The sequence below is a fragment of the Lates calcarifer genome, unplaced genomic scaffold (genome assembly GCF_001640805.2).
Source record: "Lates calcarifer isolate ASB-BC8 unplaced genomic scaffold, TLL_Latcal_v3 _unitig_729_quiver_737, whole genome shotgun sequence".
Classification (NCBI taxonomy): domain Eukaryota; kingdom Metazoa; phylum Chordata; class Actinopteri; family Centropomidae; genus Lates; species Lates calcarifer.
The window spans coordinates 65628-78106 of NW_026117944.1; the positions used below are offsets into that span (position 1 = coordinate 65628).

General features: G+C 39.6%; 1 long non-coding RNA gene and 1 other non-coding gene across 2 annotated transcripts in view; both read left to right on the forward strand.

Annotated features, from left to right (window-relative positions):
• The window catches only part of LOC108879764 (uncharacterized), a 33697-nt gene that overhangs the window by 5857 nt on the left and 15361 nt on the right, over window positions 1–12479 (forward strand). The window lies entirely within an intron of this gene.
• LOC127142153 (U4 spliceosomal RNA) lies at window positions 304–445 on the forward strand. Its single transcript, XR_007812644.1, has one exon. It is a non-coding gene; the product is annotated as a U4 spliceosomal RNA (small nuclear RNA).

A 12479-nucleotide genomic window follows, 5' to 3' on the forward strand; every position in this document is an offset into this window, starting at 1 on the left:
CTGATATATGATTGGTAGTAGAATAAAAAAATCACTGACAGCTGAGACGTCAAATTAAAGCTCCTCTGTGGTTTATTTATCAGCACAGATACATTTCTCTCATAAGCTGTTGTATTGTTACACTGTCAGGAAATAAATTGATATTTATTGCATCTGCAGGATGCAGCTGAATTCAGCACCAGTCCTCAAAATGACAAGTAAACATACAAAACTTTGTACTGTCTTTAGAAAAGATGATGTTAATTAATGATAAATCTTTTGGTAATAAATAGGTAACAGAAATAACAATGTGCTGTTTGTTTTGTCTTTGTGCAGTCGCAGTATTGTAGCCTGTGAAGTTTATCCGAGGCGTCATTATTGCTAGTTGAAAACTTTACCCAGTACCCCACTTTAACGACTTGAAATAGAGTCATCAATGGCAATTTTTGACGATCTCAAATTTTGACCATTTTTTCTTATTGTCTTTTGTTGTTTTTCAAACAATGACAATACATTTCTATTCTATATGTTAAAGTATTATCAAAATCTACATAAATATTTAAGTTGTCTGATGTGGGCCATAAAAAAAGTTTGTCTTAGCCCAAAGCCAAGTTTACAGGAATTTGCCAAATTTAAAGATTTATAGCAAACTAAGATAATGTATGGTGGCCCTCAGGTTCAAAGCACAGCAACAATTCACAAAACAAAACAATTCACAAAACAAAACAACATTTCACAAAACATACCAGAGACATTTCATGTTGTCGTCGTGTTTTCACCTTCAGGACCACCGTAATGATCAGTTAAACTTTAGCGGTGGGCAAGCTGACAGTAGTCTTACCATCATGAGGTAAATGTTGTTTTCACAGTGTAATGGCTGTAGAATAATGACCCCTTTGTACTTTAGACAGCTTCCCTATAGGGTGGCCTCCAAAAACTCTTTTTTATTCAGTTGCGATTTGACTCAAAATGTCAGTTAATGAGTCGTTACACCTTTTTTTGTTCAGCTGCCTCATAGTTGACACACAGAGCACCTGCAGGAGCATCAGTGTGACAGGCTGTAAACTTTACAACCAGATCTTGTCTTAAAAGCCGAACTGTGATGGTGGTAGACACTTGATGAAAACAGAGGGCAGAGTGACTCGTTTCTGTTGACTGCTCCAGTCCTTTCAGGTGTCAGGTGAGTTCTACCTGCTGAGAGCTGCATGCTCGTTGCAGGAATGCACACAGCTAACAGCTGAAATGGAAACTGTTGATGCTACGACGAGTTAAAAGGGGCTGACAGTGTCAGCAGCCCGGCAGGAGAGACACTCTATGGCCCATCAGGATTTGTCCCGGTAGTCCCTATGTCCAGTCCAACTATGGTCAGAGCTCTAGGACTTGAGAGGGTTCAGACCAACAGTCAGTTGGAACAGTCAGAAACTAAACTACTGAATACTTATTAAAACACCCAGGTGTTTCACTCTGCCTTCACTGCTCTGAGATCAGGGTTTCTAGTTCAAACTGGGATTTTTATGGTACGTTAAATGCCTAAACAAATGTAAACGAAACCTATAAGCTACAACACTCAACTCTTAAAAGTAACATTATAAGCAACAGTATGCAAAAACCTTTATATCCACATTGGAAAAAAAGAAAATCCATTTGAAGGAGTACTTATATCCACTCCTGTGATGTGAATATCAGGAGTTGGACACGTTGAGATAAACAGCTGTTGGAGACGAGACGAAGCCCTTGAAGGAGCTGCAGTCAAACCTCAAACGTACTAAAACATTTTCACTGAGGTACATCACTGAAGCACAATATGGTCTGATAAAAGACACTTCGTAGTGAAGTATGGTGGGACCAGAAGAATAATTACATTAAACAGGAAATATTTTATTATCACTCCTTCACTCCTGTCAACATCTGAAAGTTTAGCTCTGTTTCATGATGATTTATTTCTCTTAAAAAGGCAGAAATCACCAGTCAACACCATATTCTGTGTTGTTGATCAGCCCCTCACTTCATGAAAATACATGGCAGTCACTGAAACACCAGGTAGAAGATGATTAGCTGTTGATTTCCTCAACATCGTGCCCACGACCTACAGTGGAAAATTGCTTTTTGCAACATAAATGCGTCTGGATTTTATGACACAATCTGAATCTAAATGATGTTTGCAGCATAAATGCATCACCAATCAATGCTGTGTGAAGAGGCTGTTGTGCTGGTGACTTCCCCACAGATATGAAGTGACTGGAAAAAGATAATCTGTGTGACAATGATGAGAGGCAGGAGGAAATACATTTCTTATGTGACTGTAGCATGTTATCAGGTAAAGGTTATCGTGTGGAGACTGTGTTAGAAAAATGAAGGGAAATAAAGAAAACACAAGACATGCTGAATATGGCAGGACTGCAGGGTTATGACCAAAATGATAGTCAGGATTAATTTGATCAGGATTATTTTTCAGGATTATTCATTGATTTCAGAGACAAAATATTTTTCTTTTCTTCTTCTTTCACATTAAACAGACAGTTCTGCTTTTCACCTCCTGCTAACAGGACTCAGATGAAATGTGACTGCATTGATTATTTCAGTCTGTCTCAGGGCTTTTTGTTCTGACTACTTTCTCGCTGGATGAGGACATTTGTCCTTGGACATCTGCAGCTTAACAAATTAGAGAAACAAGTTGTCAGTCATTTTCTGTGCTGCCCAGCGAAGGCGCATAAAGCTGAAACATGAAGATGTCGACTCATAGAAAGAAACACCCTGTAAACCCGTAGCTTGTATCAGGGTAACAGGTGCTAGGTTAGCTAGCTAATGTTAGCACCCGCTGGCATTAACTCTTCAACTGCAGCCATTCCCTCTTCTCTCTCTCGTCACAGTGAAAGCAGTAGAATGACACTCAATAGTTTTTTGGACACTTTCATCGGTCGTGAAGTCACAACTTAACGAGCTGATAGGTCAAGCTGAGAGAGCGCCCCCTGCTGAATCACAAGGCAAACTACTTCAAATTCTCAGTTTTTGACACTGGCCATCACCTGTCGAAGGTTAAAGTGACAAACGTTGCTGTCACAACAGGGTTAAGTCATTCATGTCAGTTGTGTGGTGACAGGTTTAAGTGCTGTGTGCAGCCTCACTCATCCAGGACTGTCTGAGCAGGAGGAAGCTCCACTCAGAAACACCACTGTGCAGTCATGTTGGACTCATGTTGTGTCTGTTTGTGGACTCCCTCACTCACACCTAATATGTTGAGTGTATAAGTGCATTCACACTGTCAGGTATGGACATGTTGAGTGCAGGTGAGCTCCAGTACGGTGACTGAAAACAGTCAAAAAGTTGAGTGGCGAACGACAGAAACAACGGTCACCACCTTGGCTGCACAGCAAAACACAATGTGAAAATGGTGGCAGAGGGAGGAGGACACGTTGGTTACGGCACAATTAACATGTCACATTAAACAGGGAACACACACGAGAGCAAAACCCTCCTTCCTGTGTAAGTCAATTAAGCAAAGCAGGCGGAGGATAGGTGGCAACAACTGTGGCCACATGCTGTGAGCGTCATTTCTGGTGAGTGCATAACGGTCAAGTTTAATCTGAGACATTTAAGTGCTAAATGAAGTATCTGATTTGAGACATTAATATTAGTGTTTTGGTTTCAGTTTTTAAAAAAAGTCGAAGACTTCCTCTTGCTGCTTATCAAATGTGGGAGTCACATTCTCCCTTCTACTCTTTTATTCATATGATATAAATAATTTAAGTTTATAAACTTTAATAGTTTTGAACTAGGACTTTCAGTATTTGGATCAAGAAGCTTCAGCTGTTATTTCAGTGTCAGGTTCATATTTAATCAACATTAAGGTAAATGTAAGTATCAGATCAGACAATGTGAAAGGACTTCATTCAGGAGCCATGTTGAATATACATGACTGGCACGTCCCCAGTAAGAATATCGATCAGTGGAGTCTTAAAGATTCAATAACTGATGATTTACAGGGATTTGGGGAATAAGAGTCTGTCAGTCTTACCTTGACCTCAACATGAGTCCTCCAGTATAACTCCCCTTCTCATCTTTGGCTTCTCCACTGCATTTTCTTTTTTTCCATATACATACACTGTATGTGCAGAGTGTGTATTTACATTATTTTCTTCCTTCCTTCCGCTGCCTGAAGTTTCAGCCAATTAAAGCTGTCAGTCAGCTGAAATGCTGACGGCACATTTACCTCAGTGACGGGAACACGTTCATTTGAACTGTGCTGAACACACACAGACACACACATTTATATTTGGTCATTGTGTACATTATGTGTGCATTGGCAGATGTTTTTGACCAGTTAGCCTCATACTTCTCGATCTGATGCAGGTTTGAGAACAGTTTGGGAATACTGAGCCAACATTTTATTTTACGTACACTCCTTTTTCTCTGGGTTTCCTCTGCTGCTGAATAGGTGCAGTGTATCTCTGAGCTTTAATCACCTTCCATAGTTTATTTAATGAATTGTAATGATTTCTGCTGGAGAACAAACACCGCATGCAGCCTTATTTACATTATCTGAACACACTAGTTCAGCACACCAACTTATTAATAAATAACTCTATGTGAGGCAGAGAGAAACATTACTCAGATAATTTGCAGTAACCACAAGGTGCCTTACTTTAGAAATACACCCACAGATAGTTTGAAGGGTGTCGTAGTTTTCCAGCTAATTAAACAGCAGAAATATGGCATTGCTGCCAAATCATGAGTCATTTGAAAAAACAGCACAAAATACCAACAATGGCACCGTGTCCTGCACTAACATCCTGTTGATGAAGACATTTAGCTCTGCAGGACTGAGTCCTGGTAGAAATGCATATGAATAATATCTATGTTTGATGAAAATTCAGCCTCTCGTTCCAGTTAGATTTCCACCAGGGACCTTCAACACGTCTGTTGCTGTGTGTCAAAGCAGACTTCAGTTAGTACGCTTACATGTAGTACACTGTGTATACAGTATACTCATTGGTGGGGTGTAGTGTAAAGCATTGCAAGGATGATGTGTTTCTGGAGTCCAGTCCTGAAGTCAGCATCAGTCTGGTTCCTCCACAAAAAGCCAGTGGGATTTTTTCATTGTGTTTTGGATTATTCCAGAAAATAAACAGTGAGCAGCTAAAGTTTCTGATCCTTCAGGTTTAGTTGATCAGATCATCTTCACAGATGAACACCACTGTTCTGATGTTTGAAGTAAGAAGCTAATGTTAGGCTATAAACCAACTACACCACGGTCACATGACGTCAACGTCTCCACCACTAAGCTTCCAACTGGTCATTTCATTTAGCTCTGAGCTCTTCTACAAAAGCCTTTCTTCTTAGAAAGTTAGTGAGAGTTTGAAAGAGCGTGAGTAGAAACACAACGAGGCTGTAAAGGTGGACTGGTGAGTAGATGGGTTTTCATGTTAACGTCCCCGACAACCTCTGTAGTCTCATTTAGACACTCGTTAGCAACCGCCTTTTTTAAGACACGTAAAAGCTTCAAACATCAGGAGTGGGGGATTTACTGACCCATTTTATGTCGGAGAATAAAACCTGAAAATGTCTTGAGCTTGTGTTAAAACCACAGACCTTATTTCAGACATTTAACCAGAAACACACTGACTCTGGGACGAGGGAACAGGAAGTGCTAATATGCTAACATGCTAACGTACTTCCTCGTTTAAGACTCATTCCTGCACCACTCTGTTGTCTCAAACCAAACATGATTTGCTGTACAATGGCAAACGCAACATTTGACCATGATTGTTACCTGCCGAAATATCCTTTGGCTGCTTTGCTGATTTGACTCAACACCTTGCCCTCCTTGTTGTGTTCCTCCAGACATTTCTGAGCAGTTGTTGTGGCGTGGTGGGAGCACTGTCCTGCTGGGAGAGGCCCCTGCCATTGGGGAGTGCTGTTGCCATAACAACATGCTGTAACATCCAGATGAACGAAGGACCCAAGGTTTCCCAGCAGAACACTGTATTGTAACGAGATTGTCACTGTTGGCTGATCAGTGTATAAACCAAATGTAGGCAGACGAATTGCCCAGAAAAACAAACTCGTGTAAACACACTCACAGTGAGAAGATGAGTCAACAGTCTTACAGCTGGAAGTGTTAATACTGAGCTGACACCACCTAAATCCTTAATAATGCTGGAACACGTCAGCACCAGCGTCCCTGACACGACGTTAAACGTGACAGTGTTATCCAGTCGGCTGTCGACTGACTCAGACTGTCCACTAAAAGGAACAGATGAAGGTTGGCACTGAGGAAAAAAATCAAAGCGGGAGAGAGAAATATCAGCTGTAACTCCTACAGATTCTCAAGACCTGGTTCTTTGGGATGTTTTTGTTGTATTGTTTCTGCAGGGATCAATAGTTCAACCTCAGAACAAGCTGTTGCTCCATCAGTACATTAATCCTCATCACGTTCTGCTCATTTAACATGATGTGGTACTTCCATTGTCATGTTTCATATCAGTAATCAGCCCTCCATTACTCTGTGAGCAGGGAATTTAATTAAAGCAGAAATAAAAAGGAGCCACTGAAGAAATCTGGTGCAGTGAAGGGGAACACTTCAACTCTTTTATTGTTTCTTTCTGGTCGAGAGTGAAGCTGGACTTTAGTTCTCTCTTGTTCTTGTTCGTCTCCGTCTTCACGACGCCATATTTCATAATTATATTTGTGCCTGGGTGGTTTTATTGGGTGTTGTAATTAGGTTGGCATATTGATAGGGTGTCTGCACGAGCAGTGTTAAACCACAATAAATGCTAAATGAAACAAAATAGAAAATCAATAAGAAACAAATTAAAGTGTCTGAGGTATGAATGGAAATGAGCTGAGCCTCCTCACAAATGTCGTACTGTAAATCGGTGATTAGTGTCCTTCGAAGGAATGTGACTCTTAAGTTTTGAAAGTTTTAATGATTGGCATCACCTTCTTCAGTACTGAGCAGAGTTCATATTAAGTGTGGTTAAAGCCTCTATGATGCAGAATGAGTTGGCTGAAACAGACTGTACTGTTTTTGTTTGGGGGCATCTTGTTTTCCTGCAAATAAAAGAATATGTGATTAAAAATCATTTGAAAGATTCTGTAGTTAAAAGTCCAACACTCAGGTCAAGACTGGAACAAAACATATATTATAAAATATCAGCATGCATCCAAATGCAGCAACAGGTTTGTTGTAAAACACTTTTTGAGTCTTGAAACGTAGTGATCTAGTGCTAGCAATAATAGTATTGTAGATAAGATGATGGCGTTAGCTATGGTGCCACCTGGAGATCTGGAGTGGGAAATGGCAGCATAAGACCATAATGTTTCTGCTGCTGAATGGACGAGACTTAAAAAAAACAAAAAACGACCCTATAGTCGTGTGCAGCAGCTTATTATTACCGATGCTTGCATTTTATTGTTGGGGACCTCTTGTGGCCATAGTAATAATGACAGGAGCAAAGTAGAAGGTCTGGTGATGTAGTTTAAAGAGCAGAAAAGTTGGCACTGAGGGGTTGCTTCTTTTATCCATGATCGCTCCACCATCTTAATTGCGCTTTTATTATTGTAACCATGACAAGTGTCCTCTAATCTTATTCAAACCCAACCATGACCATCCCCTTAGGTTTATTTTATTGTTGTACCCCTGACAATGTAGGTCCTGTAATCTTGCTTTAACCCAAACCACGATCTTTTCCCTAATGTAACACAGTCAGACCGTTCCATAAGCTTTATCTGATCATTGTAACCATGACAACAAAGGTTCTCAAATCTTAATTTAACTCAGACCACGATCTTTTCTTAAACTTAACTCGATCATGACCATTCCAGCTTCATTTTATTGATGTAACCATGGTGACGGAGGTCCGATAACGTTGTACGCTGCACAAACGCGATATCTCGGTAATGCTGCAAGGGAACCTCTTCACAAAACACATAACGTAAGAATTCACACACTAGCTAGAGGCAGTCATTTAAAAAAAAATCTGGTATTCAGCAGTGGGTTGAACCTTCAAAGGTAATTTTGTGATCACAGTTACACAATTATACTCTTACTTAAATTACTCACATATTGTCACATACATGTCTTTAAAGGTGATTTAAATCCAGCAGATCTGATAATAACTAGATTTGAATCAATCTATTTAAATCCACTCATCGTCTACAGCATTCATTTGCCAGCTGTAATCAAAGTAAAATAAATTGAGATCGAAAATATGACTATTCTGCAAGTTTAATCTGTAATGTGGGTTTTAATTTAATGCAAATTTAGTAAGAGACAGGCAAATGTGAGGGCCACTGTGGCAGGAGGTCAGGTTGATTTAGCTGGAAAATGAAAATGAAAAGCATGATGCTGTGTTTTAAAGTATCGCATCACCAAACTCCTTTTTAAATTTTGATTAATCAATCCACTAATGCTACAGACTGCTGCTTTATGGATTCTGGATTCAGCGGGATAGAAACTGGACTCTTTGAAGTGCTGAAGTGAGAGTGAAGTGGTTTGACCTGCAGGGACTCTCTGCATCATTTTAATCAACATCTGAGTCTTCAGCTGAGGCAGAAAATAAGAAGTTGAGTGTTTCTCTGAATCCCAGAGTCATTACAACACACCAGAGCTCTCACCAGGAGAGGGAACAAGGAAGTACGAGTCGAACAACATTTCAGCCCCCCGAACAGACTTTCAAAATAAAGCATTTGGACGTACCCTGACACACACACACACACACACACACACACAGAGAGATAAACATGTTGCAAGGCTGTGATGCAGAAATCCTTCTGTTGTACTGTTACTCTTATGTAATAACTATATGAACATACTGTACACATTTGTTTGAGTGTTTTGCAAGACTCAGCCGCCCTCACTTCCCTGCAGGACCAATAACAGCTCACAGCTAACACACATCTGTCTCACAGCTCATATACATTATTCTGAAGTCTTCTTGTCCAGTTCACCTGCATCTCTGAAGTGTGACTGTTGTCCGACTGTGTCCACAGATTACAGCTCTGATCTGTCATTAGTTCTGCATCATAGACTCATGATGCAATGATGTGACTCATCTCTGTTTGCTTGTTTTGACAAAGTTATTGTCATGCTGTGCTCAAGATGAGAAGACTAATACAAAACTGGATTGCAAAAAAAGTGGAAAATAACATGTTTATATTTCCTGGTTAAATTACAGTTAAATAAAAGTACATCTATAACAGTACCACTGTTTGCTGACAAAAGATTTTGGTTTTTTTCACTCAGACATATGTGCAGTTTGTGGTGGTTGTTATCACTCCAGCTGTTCATACGGGGCCAAAAGATCCCTTGTAATATGATTATAATTTAAGTGATGTGGGACAAAAATCAAACAATCCTGAAAACATGAAAATATGTAGACAGGACACATTTATTTCCTGTCTGACAGAATGACCTACCCTATTTTTACCCACATTTATGGAGGTAGTAGGGAATAAACAGTTACATGTGGGACACGGGAGTGAATTAGATGTTTTACATGGACAGATGATGTTGGACGATTGGTTCTGGCAGGTCAGAAGAATTTGTAGGTTGCTATTGTGACGTAGCCAACGGAAGCATTAAGGCCTTTACAAACCAGAGGTGGCACGAATAGACAACAGGACAATTCGAATACTCAGGAGCTGAAGCTCCACCACTGCCGGTTCTGGACGTATTTTAGGATGTTGGTAGTTTGAGGTCTTGCTGGAGAGGCTAGCGCTGCATCTGAGGAGGCTGAGGACCAACTACAGGGATCCTTTGACCCAGAGCAGCCTCTGTGAGTCTGAGTGGTTAGTGTCTATTCACAGTGCTAAAGTTTGGAAAAAACTACCTCCTTCCATATAAAACCAGGTGGCTTTTTTCCTCTGTAATATCCACGCTCTGTGTTAAAGTACTCATGACAAAAACAACAGTTTGAAAATATACATTGATGTGCAAATTAATTGCAAGAAAAAATGCCCCCAGTGTGTAAAGACCTTAAACGGCAGTTTACTTTCTACTCTAGAAGAAATACTGTGAGTTCAACATCAAACTTCACTCCTTTACTCGCCAAGAGCCATCTCCAGTTGTGGAAGGCAACACCAATGTTTTGCTTCTAGTTCTAGTAACCAGCTAGTCCCAGCCTGGCTGGCCCGTCTCGACACTTCCTGATGGTAAGTCACTGTACCACACCGCTGCATGGATATAAACTGAGCCATGGCTGAACCTGACCGCCGACCCGTCCTGGAGAGTGAAACACTGAGCAGGATGATGATAGTAATCAGGTTAGACAATCCCTCAGGATAAATAAAAGATTACATAATGGATTAGTTCAAACTCCATCTGCTGGCTCCTTTTGCTTTTTAATACACAATTCAATTACTCAATTGAGCTTTGAAGACTTTAACAGTGAGTCAGTGGGAAAGCTCACAAATCCTCCTTAAGCCCTTCTGGTTCTAAAATATCTCATTCAATACTTTTAAAAACTCTTGGTACCATGTATACCCCCGTCCCAGAGAAGCAGTGTACAGTATTTTCATTTAAAATCTTTGTATTACTCAGACTTCTTGTACTCAGGACATTGTTGGGTTGCAGTAAACAGCAGTAAAAAGAAGCAGTAAAAGAACCATCATCCATTTGACTCCTGATCCCTCCTTAATGAGAAGCTTTGTAATCGATCCATTTCTATTCATCGCTGTTTTAAATCGTGTAGAGGGATTAAATAAAGGATCATGGTTGTAATGACTGACTGGTAAAGCAAAGCCTCAGGGGAATTTGGAGGCTAATAGAAATACCAAAGGACAAATGTATCAGAGTATGGGCTGCCCTCCATCAATACTCACCCACAACTAAGCTCAAGAAAGTCTCACTGAAAGTTTTTACCATGTAACTTCACTTGATATTTTAGCATTTTCCTCATGGCCACATGAATTGTTCTGAGCTGCATAACATGAATGGAAAAAAGTAAAGCTGATTTCCTATTAACAGTTAAACCTGATAGTTGTAGAGATCATAAATGAGAACCACTGACACAAGGCCAGTCAAGAGGTAAAAAAATAAATAAGATGTGAAAGGCAGAAAAATGTTTAATGAGGAGTTTCAGTCAGTAGATTTCTCCAGACTGACTTAATGTCTGTGCTGTCAGTCATGAGGGTTTGTGTTTATTGTTTAAAACTGGAGACTTGCACAGTAGTTATCTTACAGTAAATACACACAGTGGTTATGATTGCTGCCTTTCTTCTTGATTTCACTTGAAATTCTTACATATTATATAAAATCTGAATCAAAACTCACTTTATTGTATTACCTATTCTTCATTACAGTTTAATTAAAATGGTATCTCTTTATATGTGTAATTTTTACACCTTTACTTTTTGAAACCTCAGTATTTTCAGAATGTTGACATTTAACACAGCAAACATTGTTAAAATAATTTCATAACTCAGATTTTTTTTCTTGAAGGACAAAATAATCTTCTGAAAGTTTTCAGCTAAATCTTTGAATTTCCTCAGTCAGCCATGAAAGCCTGAAAGTAGCTCAGACTGCTCCTGTTGTGAACAAACTGAGCTTGGCACATGTGGCAGTTGCAAACAGTAACTTTGATCAGTTAGTATTCTGCGTTACGTCACACGATCAGCATCTGGGCCTGTGTCACACTCGTGGTGTTTGCGTTGGCAACTGTGCATATGCACATCATTTCTGGAGAATTATCATCACAAAAAGAACATATTAATATAAATATTTAGAAATTAGAAATGAGAAAAGTGTATACTAACTGATGAAGTGAGCGCTGTGTCCTAAAATAACACCAAATAACAAAATAACACTGTTACCCAAGAACATGTTACAGCAGCTTCTGAAACTTCTGCAGGTTAAACTGAACCAACCTTAAACATTTTCCAGCTGATTAAATCTGAAAAAGTCTCTGTAAACAGACTGAAAACACTTGATGCAACACTTCAAAACTTCAGTTACACTGGCACTTGTTCCATTCAAAAAGAATGTCTGTCGTAGTGAAGTAATGTCTGGAAATTAAAGAACGCCATCACTTTTTTAAAGCTTAGTTTCAGAGAAAAAGATATAGTCTTATATAAGGGTCCTTCCTCTTTAGAGTGTGTTTTTTCTGTTCTTTCAGTTCAGGCACTGCTCCTTAATCTCATTATGGTCAGAACCTGCTGGGGATGTTACAGGAAAAGAAAGTCTGTAGTCTCCTAATGCTGTTTTCCTTAACTACCAGACAGAAGTTACTCACAGTCACATCAGTTTCCATATGAAGGGGCAGAATATCTAAGTTGATTAATGCGCTGACTTCTCAACCTCTAAGCTCGTTGAAAATGCTCACACCAACAAAAAGTTTCTCTGGATGTTTTGCTCTGCATCAATGATTTGTGCTGGTTGTGTTGCTCACAGTGTGAACGCTCAGATAGTGGAACAACTATAAATCTCCTTACTATCAGCTGACTGAAATATCCCCCACAAGTTATCAGAATGTAGTGAAAAATGGTAAGGGTTGGAGAGAAAC